Consider the following 18,325-nt stretch of genomic DNA (forward strand, 5'->3'; position numbering starts at 1 on the left):
ACGAGCATCAAGAGACCCCCAGGTTCCAGATCAAATGCCGGGGGCGGGGGGTGACCCGTCCCTCTCAGAAACCTTTCCCTAGAAGCGTCCACCCCTCGCCTGCGGCCTGTTTGGTTCTCAGGCATGAATCTCCTTGGCCTCTCACCAAGAAGGCCCTCACTTCTGTGGCTCTCATATGACCCATGGGGACTCCCCGCAAAAGTCCCCTCACCTCCTGTTCCTCTGTTGGGTGGGAAATTCGCTTTGGGGTCTAGAAGTTCCCACACATGTCACCAGCCATCTCGGCCTGTGTGTCCTAAGTGGGGGAGGCCCTGGGATTCTGCTTTGGCCTGGTTTCCTCCCCCACAGGGACACAATCTTAGACCACTCAACACAGGACAGGAGACATCCTGCCCAAAGCCACCCCCGCAGAGAGGGACCTAAGGGTTCATTTAGAACAAAGTGGGACCATCATCCCCCTCTAAGCTCCTGGCCAGGTGACGAACTCTGTGCCTGTAGAGTCACGTGAGACTTATACGCACGCCCCCATCATCTGACACACAGAACCTGAATTTCTGGAGATAAAAGTAGCCTGGGGAATTGGTGGAGATGGGAAAGACCTGGGTACGAGGATGGAAAGTGTCCTTCAGAGCTCACAGGGCTGGCCCTGGTGGTCCACCTCCTGATGAGGATGCTTTGTTAATCCCGGGACTTCTCTGTGCAGGGGGCACCCCTGATGAGTTGGCCCTGGCCTAGGCCTTCTATTGACCACAGGTCAGGGTTCCCACATCCTGCCAGGCTGAGGAGAGGTGGACTAGCAGGGCTGGGTCCACGCAGACAGCTCTGGAGGGACAGCTTTGGGGATGAGCTGCTTGGGCCCGGGTGGGCGTGGGGAGAGGCTTGGTTTGGGCTTCGAGTGTGTTCTGTACACGTCCCGCTGCGTTTCCTCACAGCTAATAAATCCGCAGAAACACAAATGCTGTGGGTAGAACTTTGGCCTTTGGGCTTGGGGTGGGACAGCAAGGATCGGGGACTTTCTGCCACTGAAGGCCTTGTTGGCCTGGCCTCCAGGAATTTGGGGCTGATAAACCCAAATTTGGGTAAGCAGGTAAAGTCACTGTAGAGCAGGCTGCGGCTGCCCCTGACCGCTGTGATGAGAGCGAGCCCCCGGGAGGAGGCCTGCGTGGCAGGGCAGGGGCGTGGCAGGGCAGGGGTGTGGCAGGGCAGGGGCGGGGCTGGGGCTGGGGTGGCCCTGGGGCTGCCGCCTGGGGAAGCCCGAGTGCCATGGAGCCTGGTGCCTGCTCAGCCCTGGCAGCACCCGCCTTCCCGCCCACACCCATGGAGAGGTTGTGCCCACTCTGTGACTAGCCCAATGGGCTCCCCCGGGGTGACCCCAAATCCAAAAAGCACAATCAGGAGATCCAAGAGTGAAGGTTTGTTAGTCACCAGGTGAGGAGCAAGCAGTGTCTCTGAGCAGAGACGGCAAGGGACTCTGGGGACAGAGGTGCCTTTACTCACTGGAGAGACCCTCACAGGTAGAGGCAGCGCTTTCCTGGGCGCGCAGGGGCAATTCCGGAGCCGACTTCACACACTGAGCACTTAAAACCCGCGGTGGGGTGGGGGTGGGGGTGCCCTGGGTGGGTTGGCTGGTTTAAACCAGTCCCTTCTGGTTTTCTCATCTGAAAAGAGCAATTTGAAGGGGTGTTAGCCATCCTGAGGGGCAACAGCCCCCAGCCCGAGTACAGCCCCAGAGTTCGTGCCCAGCAGCCGACAGCCCCCTGTGAGGGGTGCCTCCCACCTGTGCCTTCCAGAGCCCCCCATTTCCTCCTGAGGAGCAAAACGCAGAAACAACCCAGGGCAGGTGACAGGAGGGGACACCACAGGCTTCCCAAGGCCGCCCTGGCCGCCCAGTACTTCAGTCTTCCAGCGCCCCTCACGTGCCCAGGTCTTGACAGGATGAGGGCACCCGCTCCCCCAGGGGAACCATCCCGCGAGGAGGCCGAGGAAAGTCCCTCCCGTTGGGAGAACAAGATGAGGTGCAGGGGCCTGTCCCACCCCGTGCCCTCCCGGCCCACAGGCTCCAGGGGACTTAGGGTCCCCCTGTGCTCCAGCTGGGGTGGGTGGGACAGCTGGACGGCAGAAGAGAGGGGGGCAGACTAAATCCCGAAACGCCATCCACCTGCGACCTGGCAGAGGACACCGTGAATCGCCTTCCTCCAGCGTCCAGCACGTCACCAACTCAGTGGCCCCGAGTCACCCACATTCATGTCACTGGGCTCATGTCACTGGGCCAATGTCGGGGTGTCTGCAGGCCTGGTTCCTGCTGGAGGTGAGACAGTCAGGGATCCCCAAGAAGAACAGGACCCGTAGGATCTAGGGAATGACATCGTCCCGGGGCGGGAGGCAGGCAAGCAGACTTGTGGGGTTTACAGACACCCCAGAAAGTTAGGAAATGCAGCCTTCGAGGCTGTAAAATTAAGAGGATGCCCCTGGAGACGGGGTTGAAAAGCCAGCGGGGCCTTCAAGGACCCTGTGGCCGGCAGAGACACCAGGAAGCCGCAGCCCAGAGACAAGTCATTAAAATCACACCCATGGAGACAGGTCACAGTCTGTCCTGCTCTGAAGACAATCCTGGGGACTTTCCCAGGTGGGAGAGGCAGGCTGAGGTGAGGGGCAGGAGCCTGGGACGTGCAGCCCAGTCACGGAGCGGCCTTTGGGACTTTATCGCCTAATGAGTCACACGGAGGCAGCGACTGGAGATGGGGGAGACCCGGGCTCAGGGAGACGTGGCGGAGAGCTCGGGCGCGACTAAACCCCACTCCGCCTGCGACGACGTGGGGAGACAGGACCCTGCCTGTACACCTTTGTCCTTTGTTGGATGACCTGGGCTTTCTGTCCCCACGGGCTACCTTGAGCATAAGAATGAGTCTCTGGTCTCCATGACTCGGACCCCACGGTGGCCCCTCTGGAAGCCCGCGTGGCCTCCCAGGGAGCTTCCTGGACTCTGCAGAAGAAGGGGCGACCCGCGGGCCCCGCCTCCAGGGCTCTGCTCAGCCCTGCCCCCTCGGTGAGGCTGGGCCGAGACCTGGGATCCCCCTGGCGTGGCCCTGGGAGCTGCCCCACCAAACCTGCGGACACAGGTGACCTCCATCCTCCTCTGCCTTCCCAGACGGCTGCCCAGACCATACTCCTGGTCCCTTCCAGGGCCTTCAGCCGCGAAGCCACCTGGCCGACCCGCCAAGCCTTAGTGTCCTCCTCTGTGAAATGGGCACAGTGACTGCCTGCCTCCCGGAGCTCACCTGGAACTTAAGTCGGGTCACGAGGGACGTGTTAGTGGCACACCTAGAGTGGCACATAGTAAGCGCTCAATAAACGATGGCCTCCCTGGGCAACGTCTGTGTAGGCGCACCCCAGGGCCAAAGACCCTTCCAGACATCACCCGTGGGGGCCAGGGAAGGGGGCCTGACTCCCAGGCCACATCCTGCTGGCCTCAGTGGCTTGGGACTGAGCCAGGAGGCGGCTCTGGACGTGCAGGAAGCGGGGGCCTGGCCTTCTCCCTGGTCCGCAGCTCTGGACGGCCTGGCGCACCCTCCCTTCAGAAGGAGGAACAAGTCACTGTGGGCCTCGGCAGGAGGCTGCCCAATTCCACGGCCTCAGGAGGCCTCCAGCCGCCCTGCAGGAAGGGAGGGGCAGTTAGTGTTACGGCCCTCCCTCTGTAGATGAGGACACGGAGGCACAGAGGAGCGAAAGCACTGCTGGTCACAGAGCTGGCCACCTCTGCAGCCTGGGCTCTCCCCCCACGCGCTAGAAGAATCTCCTAGAAACTCTGAGGACCCAGCCGACCAGGCCCCTCCCTGACGTTCTGCCTGGACATGGGCATCCTGCACCATGTGGCCCGGTGACTTTGACGTCAAGACCTCGAGGACCCTCCTGTTCCCGAGGCACCTCTGGGCTTCCCTCTTCCTCCCTTAGGTGCCTCCCCCGACCCTCGGCCTGGGATCAGCAGCTCAGGGGCTGCTTGGGCTGCAGTGGTACCTCTGCAACCAGAAAGTCCCAGTGGCATAAGAACTGGCTGGCACCCTGGTTCCTAAAGGCAGCGCACACGATTCCCTCAACGTGTGTTAGAAAGCAGATTCCAGGGCCCCAGGCCTGGGCACCCGCAGGTGCCAGCCCCCGGGGGCTCAGCCACATCTCCAGCTACTTCTGTTCATTGTGGCAAAACGTCTGGAGGGGTGGGTGTGGTCAGTGTGCCACCCCTCGGCTGTGGATAGACCATCTCTTACCAGGAATGGAGGGGACTCTCCCCCCAGCGGGAGGGATTTCCAGGAGGCTCTGTTGAGAGAGGCAAGACGCAGAGGGGCATGTGCCACGTGAGGTCGGCGTGGCCTCAAAGCCACCCTGCCCCCTGCGTGTCCATGCGTGTGTCAGCCTGTGACTCTGTGACCGTGGAGAAGAGCAGGGAAATACACACCCACTGCCACGTATTGCCAACGTGGGGATGGCAGGGAAGGCAGAGAAATGAAAGGAGGGCGTGACGTGGGCACACGGGGTCATTGCGCGGGCTGTGTCCATGTGTAAGAGATCGCTAGGGCTTTTGGTTTTTTATTATTTTCTTGGTGCTGGGGATTGAACCCAGGGGTGCTCCACCACGGAGCTACACCCCCAGCCCTTTTTATTTTTATTTTTTTATTTTGAGACAGGGTCTCTCTAAGATGCCAAAGCTGTCCTCAAACTTGGGATCCTCCTGCCTCGGCCTCCCAAGTGGCTGGGATCACAGGCAGGCGCTGAGGTCCTGGAAGAGCCTTTAAAAACAACAATAAATAAAATAACAATGGCCTGTGCTTTGGGCAGAAGACTGTGGCCACCGTTGGAAATCAAGGAACAGGGGCAGCAGGGACAGGTGAAGTGGGAGAGAGCCTGAGGGACAAAATAGTCCTGACCGTCCTGGAGGCCACCGTGGAGGCCCGTCCTGCGTGGCGCTCACCTGACTCCTGTTCGGAGAATCGAGGACGGGGGTGAGCACCCCGCAGGACACGTCGGGTGTGCTGGGAGCCACGGGGGACCCACCTCAGACAGCGCTCAGGGACGCCTTTTGGGGAGGTGACGACTTGGACTGAATCGAGGGACTGGAAGGATCCAGGGCGTAGATCAGCTGGTGCCGACACCAGGGGTGGGGGGTGGCTGGACGTGTTCTAGAACTTACCCAGGGCTTCTGGGGCAGCCATTGGACGGTGGCAGGAGAGGCCAGCAGGTGGCCCCTTTGATGAGCTTGGCGGTCACTTGGTGAAAGTGGGCCCACACTTTTTAAAGGACAGCTCTGTGTGAGGTTTGGGGGGAGGGTGGGCTGGGAGCCGGCTGAGGTGACGTGTCAAGCTGTGCGCTTTGTGTGGAGCGGCCGTGGACAGACAGGAGGTGACAGGGAGGGGTGCAGGCCACCCAGAGCCACTCGTGGATTTCCTGACCCCGTGGTCTCTACGATGTTTCTAAGTGACCAAAGGCAGAATTGTGGGGGGACACCAGGGTCCCCAGCCCCTGTCTCTGCAAACAGAACATTCCAGACTCGGGGTCCTGTGGGTGGCCTTTCCCGGCCCCACTCTGCTGCATTTCGGGCGTCTCGTGTCTGTCCTCGTCCCCACTCTGCCTCTGGATGTCGCGCCGTCACCTGGCGTTGGAGGGTCCCCACCGCAGGCCCACCCGCGGCCGTTCCCTGACCCGCCTGGTGAGTGTCGTGCCCGAGGGATGTCACCGTGGCGCCTTCTGCCTCGCTGCCACGTGGTCTTCCACTTTATGAGTGGAGCTTGCTGCGCACAACCGACGTGTGTCATTTTCTGCCCCTGGATATTGGGAGGTCCTCATCCTCGGGGCTGCCCCACCCCGCCCAGCCCCACCCCCGCCCATTAATGCTCTGCTCTGCTCTGTGGCCTCGGCCCAAAGCCACAGTAAGTAGCTTCCTGGAGAGAGATTAATGAGTCAAGGGCTTGTCAGTGCAAGCAGACACACACACACACACACACACACACACACACACACACACGGCCCCCATTTGGGGAAGTGCCCCTCCGTCTTTCCTGCGTCTCTGTGTTGTGGGCAATGAAGCAACAACTGTGCAACTGGGGTCCCGAGGCAGAAGTAGGAGCAGGTGCACTGCCAACCTGTACCTGCCCGTGGCTCAAGAGCGAGAGCCTTGCAGGTGGAGGTTGGTACTGGGAGCCACCTGTCGAGGACACTCTTCTTGAATTCATTAGATGCTTATTGAGCACGTACTCCGTGTGCCCCAGGCAACAAGTGGCAAAGGCTGTAGCACAGATCAGAGACTGCCAGGGCGTGCTTCTTGGCTCTGCTGCTTGCCAGCTGTGTGACCTTGGACAAGTTACTTAACCTCTCTGAACTTTACTCTCCTCTATTGGTAAGAAGGGGAGAGCAATCGCATGGATCTCAGGGAGTTGCTGTGAGCAGTGCAAGAGGTCACAGGGCAGTGCTTGGCACAGTACCTGGCACCCCGTGAACTGCCACTACAAGATGGGGGAGGACACACCATGAAGTCACTTGCCCCAGGAAACTAAAAACACAAATGTGTTTGGCTCCGAAGTCTCAGCTGCTCTGCACACCACCCAAGGAGCCTCTCACTCACTTTTTCTTGATGATAAACTTTTCAGTCACAGCTAGACACTTAGGAGGACTGGCTACTGGGGAGTCTTGATGCACAAAGGAGGCCTGTGGGTCCCTGGTTTCCACCGCAGTGTGCCAGCACCCCTCCCCGGGACCGAAGACAAGGTGGACGGGTTTCCACGAGGCCAGGGGCAGGAGGTGGGCTCTCTGTTCCCCCAAATGTGCCCCCCAATCCTGGGGCCCAGGTCTGGGGGCCCTGTCTCCTGCATCTCGGTGCCTTGTTGGTGAGGTGACCTGTTTCTGACAGGCTGTCGGGGGGCGAGAGTCACCCTCGAGTTCCCTGAGAGGCGGGCACCTTGGAGAAGCCCGGCTGGGCCCTGGGCATCAGAGGAGAAGCCCCGAGCCGCCTCTGAAGCAGCTCTGTCTTGCAAGAGCGTAAGGCCAACATGGAAGCCAGCTCCCGGTGCTCTTTGAACCTTTCTTGGGTCTTTCAACGAGTCTCAGTGTCCTGAGAAACCGCACCTCGGCCTTAGTCACCTTAACCTGAAAAACCTCGCTCCGGGAAGTCACCGCTGCCCCGGGCAGTTCCCAGGGCTCCCGAAGGCAGGGACCTGAGCAGGCCGGGCACAGAGAAGTGAGAGCCACTGAGCCAGAGGGTGCCGGCAGCTCAGCACCACATCTGTGTATTTTCCACTTATTTAACCATTTCCCGATGTGTCCTCAGGGGAGTTGAATGTATTTAGAAAATGGATGATTAAAAAGGCTTCAGGCAGGGAAGATTTCCAAGAAATAAAGTCCACGGGAAAAAAGCAAGCAAACATGTGACCGTGAGGACCGACCTATGGCAGGTGGGCAAACCCAGAATTTGGAGCTGAGTTTCCCAGCAACCAATGCAAAAAGGGCACCAGAGTTGTCCTCCAGTTCTCATTCTCAAAGGGGGTTGGGGTGCAAAGTGACCTCGCCCTCTGTGGGCCTCTGTAAGAGGCCGCGGAGCAGCAGGGTCCTAGCGCAGCAGCAGGGTCCTAGCGCAGCTTACAGTGTACATTCCTGAGAGACTTCCCGCGGCTCAGCCTCGGGCTGCTCAGCTGCACAAGGCCAGGGGCGCCCACCTTCGGGGTTATTTCAGGACCCGAGTGCGCCAGGCAGAAGCAGGGCCCACGCACTTCCTTCCTCTATTCTCCACCCCTGCAGGATTAGTGGTTCACCTGTCCTCTGCAGGCAGCTACTTGGTCCTCGCACACAATAGGGACACAGTTTGCCCTACTGTGTGTCCAGCTCGGTCGTAGACTCTGGGGATTCAGAAGGAACAGATGAGGAACCTGCCGGTGGAGGAGCTCACAGGCGGGTGGAGGAGCCAGCGGCAAGAGGGGACACCAGGATAATAACTCGGACAAACCGAAGCTGCTCAACTGCCACGTGTCACCGCTAACCTGAGGTAGGATCCACCCCCCCCCCCCGCCGCCCCGAGCAAAGCAGCAAGACAGCCACCTGGGGACACAGCGTCCATCCCTATGCAAAACCATGGCAAACTGAGTTGCTAAAATGATACGATATTGGGTGGCCTCATGAGATTGACCTTGTCAGACCTCGTGAGATGGGGCCCCAGCTCTACCTTAGAAAAATCAATTTAACAGAGTAAGAGAGAGAAGAAAAATATGTGAACACCTCAATAAATTGTAAACAAACAAACAAAAAAACAGCAGATAAGATTGCCACTTGTGATTTTAAAATAAGCCTAGAAAAGAACATCTTTAACCCAGTAAAGACTGTCTACCAGAGCGGTTCTCAAAGTGTGGTCCCTGGACCAGCAGCATCAATACCACCCGGGAACTGGTGAGAAAATCCTTAGGCTCCACCTGGATCGTCTGAGTCAGAAACCTGGGGAAGAGGGGCAGTGGTTTGGGTTTTTGAAAGCCCTCTAGGTCATTCTACAGGTCTACAAGAAACCCACATCGTTGCCAAACCCAAGGGCATTCAGTCGCCGTCCAAAAAGCGCTAAGTGACTCCAGCACAAGTTGGAGCCATGTGTTCCAGAGAAGACGGTGGGCTTATATCCTAAAGACCATCTTAACTGAAAACAGGTTTTGGGGTTGAGGTTCAATCCCTAGCCATCCCCCCCACACACACACACACAAGCATTTGCAAAACAGTTTTAAGCTCCTTTTATCTTCAGGAGAAATGATTCAGGAAACCTCAGTAGCCAGTAATCTGTTGATTGGCATCAGTCTGGAAAAGGGAAGAAAGAGATGAGGGAAATTTTAGGTAAATCAGTCTTGTGCTGCTAGTTTAAATGATTCACAAGAACGGTTTGCTCAGGGCGACATCGGCTTTTTCTAGCAAAGGATAACAGAAGTGTGGCTATGGCACCAAATATCACACTAGTGATAAAATGTTCAAACCCTTCCTTCCAGGACAAGAATGCTCTCGTTATTTATATTCAGCATTGAACAGAAGATTCTTTTGCCACTGAACTTTAATATCAGAAAGGAATTATTATATAGTTAGAATGTTCCAAAGGATCGCCAAACTACAAGAATTAACAGGAGAGTTTAGCAAGACCATTACTATAAAGTCAACATACGAAAATCAACCCTATTTCCACCTACCAAGAAGAAACGGAAGATGACAAACTTTAAATATAACACAATAGCATCAAAAAGTGAATAATAAAAAGCAAATAAATATTAACAAAAATGTGCAAAGTCTTCATGGAGAAGATCTTATTGACAGAGGTATACCATGTTCATAGATGGAAGACTTGATATGGAAAAGATGGCAATTCTCCTCAAGACCCACAAGGTAAAGTAAACCCAATCAGAACTCTGCAAGGGTGTGTGTGTGTGTGTGTGTGTGTGTGTGTGTGTGTGTGTGTGTGAGAGAGAGAGAGAGAGAGAGAGAGAGAGAAACATTTACAAGCTGATTCTAAAATTTACATAGACGTACGGAGAGCTGAGAATAGCTAAGTCCCGCTTGAAGAAGAAACGGTGAGAAAGCTTGCTCTACCAGGTAACAGGGCCTATTGTAAAAGTTTATGTGATTAAGATAATGAGTAACTAGCCAGGCGTGGTTGTGCACACCTGTAATCCCAGCAGCTCCGGAGGCTGAGACAGGAGGATCGAGAGTTCAAAGCCAGCCTCAGCAAAAGGGAGGCACTAAGCCACTCAGTGAGACCCTCTCTCTCAAGAAAATACAGAATAGGTCTGGGGATGGGGCTCAGTGGTTGAGATCCTCTGAATTCAATCCTCAATATCCCCCCCAAATAATGCATAACTCATACAGAAATATACAAATAATTCAATTACACACAACAGGGGGCCAGACGTCTTATTATGAGTAATAGGAGTTGTCTATAAATCCTATATACTTGTCTGTCTTCACTTACTTGTCTAAAATATGCTGTTTCTCACTCTGTGGCTTATATTTTTACTCTGTTAATCTATCTTTTCATTCGAAGACACTCTTTGTTTTAATGTAGTGTACATTCTTTTTTAAAAATTTTAAAAATATCTTTATTTTACTTTTATGTGGTGCTGAGGTTTGAACCCAGTGCCCTGCGCATGCCAGGCGAGCGCTCTGCCACTTGAGCCACATCTCCAGCCCCTGTTCTTTTCCTTTATTATTTTACTCTTTGTGAGACAATATTTAGGATATAAAAACAACTCCTACCATTCAATAAACACGAGGAAAAAAAAGGGAACAATCAAATAGAAAAATAAGACCGACCTGGTACAGGTGCAGGCCGGTGACCTCAACTACTCAGGAGGCTGAGGCAGGAGGACCACAAGTTGATGATCAGCCTGGGCAACTCAGAGAGACTCTGCCTTAAAATAAAAAGGGCGGCAGCTGTGGCTCAGTGATAAAGTGCCCTGGATTCAATCCCCAGTACTCCAAAATAAATAGACAGACAGACAGACGAGAGATGGAGCTCAGAGGTAGAATGCTGGCCCAGCACATGCGAGGCCCTGGATTCAATTCCTAGTACTGGAAAAAAAAAAAAGAGAGAGACAAAACTTTGACTAGTCCCTTCACAAAGTAGAAACACAGTTTTCCAATAAGCCAGTGAAAAGGTATTCAACCTTGTTAGTCATCAAGGAAGTCCAAGTTGAAGCCATAATGATATACTAGAGCATGCTCACCAGACAGGCAAAAATGCATACATACATACAGTAGAGCTGTTGCCGACGGTGTGGGGCCACTGGAACCTTATCGTTTCTGATGGGGATGAAATTGATACAACCACTGAAAAAGCTGTTTGTTGCTACCCAGTAAAGTTGACAATGCCCACACCCTATGTCATAAATTCAACTCCTAGAGAATTAAATAACTCCTCATGTTGTACCCTAGGACACAGGAATATTCCTAGCAACACTGGTCATATTATCTAACAACTGGAAACAATGCCCATTTCTAGTAGGACAGAAAACTAAATTGTCTCATATTCATATGATGGGATGTCAGACAGTAATGATGATGAACAATTTATAGCCCACACATCAACATGGATGAATTTCACCAACACAGTTTGAGTAAAAGAAACAAGACGCCAAGGAACAAAGTGTGCTTCCTTTTATGTAAAGACCACAAACACAAAGGCAAAACTAAACAATAGTGTAAAAATCATAAAGCAAACAAGAGAATGATGATCACAAAGGTTTGCATAATTGTTCATTCTGAAGGCAGGGGGAAGTGGTCAGGGACATGCCCAAACATCTTCAAAGACACAGAAGGCTTTCAGTTTCATTAGCTGGGTGGCATTTACGTGGTGTTCACTTTAATATTGTTCCCGAAAGTGCACATATGTTTACATGCTCCTCTGAACGTTTGATACATGTTGCAATTTTAAGAGATGCACACTGATATGAAGGCACCACGGGATGCACATGTGAGTGGGTCAAGTTACTCAACACCATGCACACTGGCCAGTCCACGAGGAGATCCTGGCCTCCTGCAGCAGAGAACTATGCAACCCAAGAGGAGGGGTATTGGGGCGGGCGGTGTGGGCCAGGTGCTGGAAGCTCAGGGAAGGGCAGGACGCCCACACACTGATAAGCAGACCCTGATGCCTCTGCCAAGCCACCTCCTTCTGGAAGAGTCCGTGAGAACACGTGGGTGTAGGGCAGCTGTGTCAATGAAGCCTCACCTGCCTCCTGGCCAGGGCAGGTGGGCGGGCAAGGGGAAAGAGGAAGGATGAGTCACCAAGGGAGACTGAAGGCAGGAGCGTCAGAGTGGCTTCCCCAGTCCGGCTCCAGGGGTCCCTGAGTCCCCTGAGCTCTATACAGATGCTCCTGTGGCTTTTTCAGGTAGGCGTTCCTGGCTGTCTGCTTCTCACGGGGTGGTGACCCCCCTCATTCCGCAGCAGGTTGCATGGGTGCCTGCCCTCGCTCCCCATATCCCCTCCTTCTTCAGTGCATGGAGACCCAGCCTCCAAGTTCCAGCTCTTGCATTCTGTGCCTGGGGCTTTCTCGGGCCACCAAAGTCACTGACCAAGGTACCAGGGAACGAGGACCTTCAGGAGTGGCTCCCACCAATGGCCGCAGGGAGTGGGTGTATCCACACCCCGGCCCCTGGGCTCCCGCGCTCCACCCACCTCCAGCACTGCCCAGCGGGCTGAGCTCCAGGTGCCCCAGGTGCTAACCAGCCCGACAGCTCAGGGCACCCACTTCTCCCTTCCTGGACGGCCTCCGCTCTCTGTGGGGCGGCCTGCGCCTCCCGAGGAACCCCCTCGCTTCCAACTCCTGTCCCAGACTCCTCCCGAGGGAGATGAAGGACATGAGCAGGGGTCAGAAAGCGAGGCTGCCATCTGGTTCTGCATCGACCTGCCCATCACCTTAGTAAATGGCAGCTCCTCCCTGCCTCCGCGTCCCCGTCCACAAGGAAAGAGAAGCCAAGCGCATCTCTGTGGCTCCCTCTAATGTGCTACGTGGGAAGTGACCCCACAGGAGCTCAGAACCCCTCTCTGATGTGTCTCTGTTGGTGGATCCTCTGTGCCAACGGGGCTGGGCCACGGTACCCAGATATTTGGGCAAACACCAGTCCGGGTGTTGCCGGGAGGGCATTTTTTTATGAGACGAACATTGAAATCTGTAGACTTTGAGTCCAGCACATGACCCTCCATATGTACTGAGCCTTGTCCAATCAGGCAACGGCTTTAAGGGAAGAAAGACTGACATCGTCTAGGGCGGGGGTGGGGGTGGGGCGGCCTCCCCGAAGCTGGCCTTGGACTCCCCCTGCAACACCCCCTGGGTCTGCAGCCTGCGGGAGCCGACGGTCTCTGTCTGTCTCTCTCTGCACACAGACAGAGCCCAACAGGTCCTCACACCCATGTCCATGTGCACGTCTCTGTCCACCCGCACACAGTAGAGAGAGATTTCCTCTGGGCGCTGTCTCTCTGTGTCCCTGGTGCCTGGCTCAGAGGGTCGCTCTGCAGATGTCTGTTGAATGCATAAAAGACCAGGGACTCTGGGGTCTCTTACCCCCTCCCCCCATTACCTAGGCAAGCCTGCGGCCTGTCTCTGCAGTCGGCCAGGTCTGGGCTGTCACCCTGGTCTCTCAGGGGACGTGGTTCCGTCTCTCACCCTCTCTGAGCCGCAGTTTCCTTGCCCTCCCTTCTCTGGGGCAAATGCCAGGATTCTGAGAGGAGACGCAGGTCGGGCCCCGGCTGTCGTGGGAGAAGACACAGCTCCCAGGGACATGACTCAGGACGTGACAGAAAGGAATTTCAGCACGTGTCCGTCAAAGGCCTGGACAGGTTTAGTGGGGAAGGTAGGTACAGATAGGAAGGAGGATGGGGCGCCTCCGGGGGACAGAGCAAATGTGCCCTCAGGGAGAAAGCGCCTCCGTCCACAGGGAGAGACAGCAGCCCTTGGAGGGCAGTGCTGGGGGCTGGACCAGCAGGGAGGCAGGGGGCTGGGGATGGGGCTCAGAGGGAGAGCACTTGCCTGGCAGACAGCAAACCCAGGAAGAGAATCACCCAAGCCTGACCCCAAAGACTGCGCGGTGTCAGTGTTATTTTAAACCAGCCCCAGGTTCAAGTCCGTGTGACAATGTCCCGGGGCAGCGTTATCCCCACGCAGCTCCAGGTTTGACCTTGCGGTCGCTGCTGCCAAGATCCAGTCCTGTTCCTCACCAGACAGGCCAGGAGGAGTGCGCCAGGCCCACACACCTGCAGGGCCCAGCTCCCTGCTCTGGCCACATCAGATATCAAGCAAAACTAAAAAAGAGAAAAGACACTGATGACCAAAATAAAAGACGTAATAGAGAATATCACCACAGACAATGCAGACAACAGAAATCAACATAAGGAGATATCATCAACAACCCCACAAACATGAATTGGCAATTCTTGAAGAATTGATTCAGAAATTGGTACAATCCTTGAAAACCAATGTAGTCTACCCTATTATCAGTTAAAGAAGAAAAATCATTTAATCATATCCATGGATGTCGAAAATCACCTGAAAACCTGCAATACTCATTCATAATAAAGAGAAAATCTTGGCAAATTAGGAATAGAGGGGACATCCTTAGAGGGCAGCTACACAAAGCCCACGCTGACAATGCACTTGGTGGTAAAAGTCTGAATACTTCCCCCCTAAAACATGGGAAATACCACAAGGATCCCTGCTTTCACCACTAATACTCAACCCGGTACTACAAGTTCTAGCTAGTGCAATAAGACAAGAAAAGAAATAAAAGGCATATAGATCCGAAAGGAAGAAGCAAATTGTCCTTATTTGTAGATGACATGATGATCCATACAGAAAACCCCAAGAAATCTACCAACAAACTCCTATAACTAATAAACAAGTCCAGCAAGGTCACAGGATACAAGACCCACCCACAAAAATCCTTTTTTTAGTATACTAGAAATAATCTTTTGGAAATTGAAATCAAAATTATAATTTACAATTTAAAATAGCAACAAAAAATGAAATACTTTGGAATAAATTTAACAAAACATGTACAAGACCTTTTATGCTGAGAGTTACAAAAGACTGATGAAAGAAAATTTTTTAAAAAATCTAAATACACAGAGAGGCATACTATGTTCATGGATTGCAAGACAACAATATAAAGATGTCAGTCCTCCCCAAACTGATGTATAGATTACATTTCGATTGCTATAAAAATCCCATCAGAATGATTTATAGATATATGCAAGATTACCCTCCAAATACATGGAATGGCCAAGAAACTATAAGAGTTAAAATAATTTTGAAAAAGAAGAACAAAGTGGGAGCAATTGGCCAACTCGATTTCAAGACTTACTATGTAGCTCCCCTAATCAGACTGTGTTGAACTGGTGGAGGTACAGACATGGACCAGTGGGACAGAGCAGAGAACTCACAAGCAGCCAACTGAGTTTTCACAGAAATGTTAGAGTGATCCAGGGAGGGAGAGTCCAACAGACGGCGCGGAGTTACGGGCACGTCATAGATAAGCAATGTTTTCACTTCAGCAAAGGACTGTAGGTGTGCACCTGCCCCGTACCAGGGACTGTGCTAAGCACGGAGGGGACAGTTGTGAGTGCACAAAATCCCTGCTTCCATGAGGTGACATTCTCGTGGCCATGGTCCCCTGGAGAAGCCCAGGCTGCTGGAGAAGGGACAGGGGGACCTGGGGACCAGGGTGGGTTAGAGCCAGAGGCAGACCGGAGCACGGGACCACTGGCCCCATCTGCTCTTCTCGTCTCGAAGATGGTGGAGTGGAAGGTCGCAGGCCGTCGAGGCCGACAGTCTGATGTGTCTCCCACCTGTGCCCCAGGCTCGCTCATCGTCGGTGACTCATGTTCACCAGGGTGTTACGGGGTTCGCCTGCGTGGGCAGAACCCTTATTGTGCACGTCGCAGGGCAGGGCCTGCTGGGCGGTTAGGGCTCCGTGGGCCCATAAATCCTTCCTGAGGCTGGAAGGACTCTGCAGAGGAGGGCAGAGATGGGTGCTGCGGGCAGGGGGCAGGGGGAGGAAAGACCCCCCACGGCCCTGCAGAGGCAGGCTTCAGGGGGCGGGTGGGGTGGACTCTGCCTCATTCCTTCCGTCTGCGGGGTCTAGACGTGCCTCGGAGAGGCAGAGAGGCTGAGGGTTTGTGCTGTCAGGGACTAGAGAGCTCGTCAGCCAAGGGACCTGTGTGACCAGAGGGTGGAACAGAACGCTCCGGCTCAGGGGTCAGGCTAACCCAGGGACTGCCACTCCCTTCTTCCTTCCTTGGGCGGTCCCCTGACCCTCAGACCCGGCTTCCTCGTCTGGAAATGAGAAGAGTCAAACCCGGTGCCAGGCCTCGCCCGGGGACTGGGGCTGATCCCCGGGCGGGGCCTGGCACCGGTCAGAGCCACCCCAGTGCAGAGCCTCTTGGCAAAGCTGGTCTGAAGCCCCCAGGAAGCGGGTGACCGTGAACCTCCGCAGCTCGGGGCTGTCACGGCTGCCCCCCTGGGTCATGGTGACAGGGGGACCCCCTGTCGGCACCCGGGGGTCTTGTGACTCTATCTGACAAAGCCCCAGGTTCCCCTCAAGAGAGCAGGACCTCAGGAGGCCTCCCGAGCCCCGTGACCTCGGTCAGCACCCCCGGGCGGCACTTGGGAGCTGGTGGCGCCGAGGGACTGGGCGGCTGTGGAGTCCAGCGCGGCTCAGGCCGCACCCTGTCCCCAAGTCAGGCAGAGGGCGGAGATCCCCTGCGCCAGTTCCTCTCCTCAGAATGACACCATCCATCATAGTCCCCTGAGCAGGCCGGAGGCCAGGCCCTGGGAGGACAGGTCAGGTGTCCAGTCACAGGGCCCCAACACCCCCAGGGGATGGGACGACCCAGAACACCCTCATTTCTTCCGGGAAATGGCCTTTCAGCAGGGAGACAGCTGCTCCCCTGGGGCTCTGGACTGGGGTCCTCCTGTGAAGGGGAGTTTGCTTCCTGACACCAAGGGTCCCCTCTGGGCTCCAAGGGTTAACGCCCTCCACAAGAGTGACCGCAGGCTGGCCTTCACCGGCCCAGGGTTCCTCACAAGAAGCCATCTGCAAGGTCCCCCGCTGGGGGTCAAGCACTGGGCTGGATGCGGGACACCAACCGTGTTTTTAATGAGCAGCTACTGTAAGTCTGGGCGCTGGGGGCGCAGCCAAGACAGACAAGGGCCCTGCTCTCTGGGCTAGTGGAGGGACAGACATTTCAACACAAGGCGCGACCAGTCTCAGAGAACAAAAGACTCCGCAAGAGGCTGCAGAGGGGCAAAGGTGAATCCACAAAGTCCCGCACGCACCGCAGGAGTGGCCACATGAGCGCATGGGAGCGAGGCTCATGATCAGCACGCAGCCCCCGTGTGCCACGAGGCAGGGAGAGATTCAGGGGCAAACTGTACCACGCCAGCCCTGGTCCTATCTGCCCTCATTCGCTGTCTTTGTCCCCAGATGCCCTGCTCAGTGCGGGCAGCTCTGTCCTTCCGGGTGCCATCTTTACACTCCTGATCAGTCCACCTGCTTATTCCCCTGGAGGAAACTGGAGCAAAATGTGCAGAACCCGACCATTGCTCGCCCTGCGCGGCCCCACCTGGGGCTGAGCCTCTCTCCTGCCCGGGGCAGCAGCTCCCTGCTGGGCTCTGGCTCCGCTCCTCCTCCCCCTCCTGCATTCCATTCCCACAGCAGCCACAGTCACCGTGCTCAGACAAGTCCCTGCAAGGCCTCCTCTGCTCCACAGGCCCGTGGCGCCTTGGAGTAGAAGTCGGAAGACCTCCCGGTGCCTGGCAGGCCCGCCCCACTGCACTCCTGCCAGGCTGGTCTCCTTGCTCCTTGAACCCTCCAGGCACGTCCCAGCCTCAGGGCCTTTGCACCAGCTGCACTGACTGTTCCCTCAACCAGAACCTTCTTTCTCAACGTCACCCTCTCTGACCGCCCCATTTAAAATCGCAGGTGGCCCTTATCCACTAGATGACACATATCTTATCCTATTTATTGCTTTCTGGTTGTTTCTCTCCAGCAGAAAGAAGGCTCCGGGAAGGCAGGAGCGTGTTTCTCCTTCACTGCGTTCCCAGGGCCTAGGAAGCTGCTGGCCTCAGCCGACCCTCAGCGTTGGCTGAATTAGGAAAACTGCTTCGGTGTTTGTCCCCTTTGCTGCTTATTCACAGCAGATTTAACCCTTCAACTGCCCAAGGAGGAGGGAAGGAGGAGGAGGGAAGGAGGAGGGGGGAAGGAGGAGGAGGGAGGGAGGAGGGAGGGAGGGAAACTGTCCCAAGAGATCTGAGACTGTGGGGGGCCCAGCGCTCCCCCTGACTTGCTGTGTTACTCTGGGCTCCTCACACCCCCTCTCTGTGCCTCGGTCTACAGCCTGAGGACTGGATTTGGTGTTCTCTGAGGGCCCCCAATTCTGACAATCGAGGGCTCCGTCCTGCCACTTTCCATGAGAAACTCGACCAGGCTCTAATCATGTGACCAGCTGGAGAATCTGGACTAATTAGGACCTACTGTGTGCAGGTGGTCCCAGGGACGCGTCGGGCCTGGCCGCAGCCTCTGGGAACAGGAGGAGGCTTGGAGCCAGGAGAGGCTGCTTTGGAGCCTGGATCATGCGCTGCCAGAGCTGGGAGTCTGTGCTCTGAGGCTCCAGGGCTAGGAGCCACCTCCGGGGACGGTGGCACTAGGAGGATTGGCACTCAGCCTGCCTGGTCCTCAGCCAGACTCCTAATTAATGAGGCAAAGTCTTTGCTTCAAAGTCAAAGCAAACAAATAAAATGTGCAGAAGCTCAGCCTCCCCAACCCCAGCTTG

This window comes from Urocitellus parryii, chromosome 11, assembly GCF_045843805.1.
Source record: "Urocitellus parryii isolate mUroPar1 chromosome 11, mUroPar1.hap1, whole genome shotgun sequence".
NCBI lineage: Eukaryota > Metazoa > Chordata > Mammalia > Rodentia > Sciuridae > Urocitellus > Urocitellus parryii.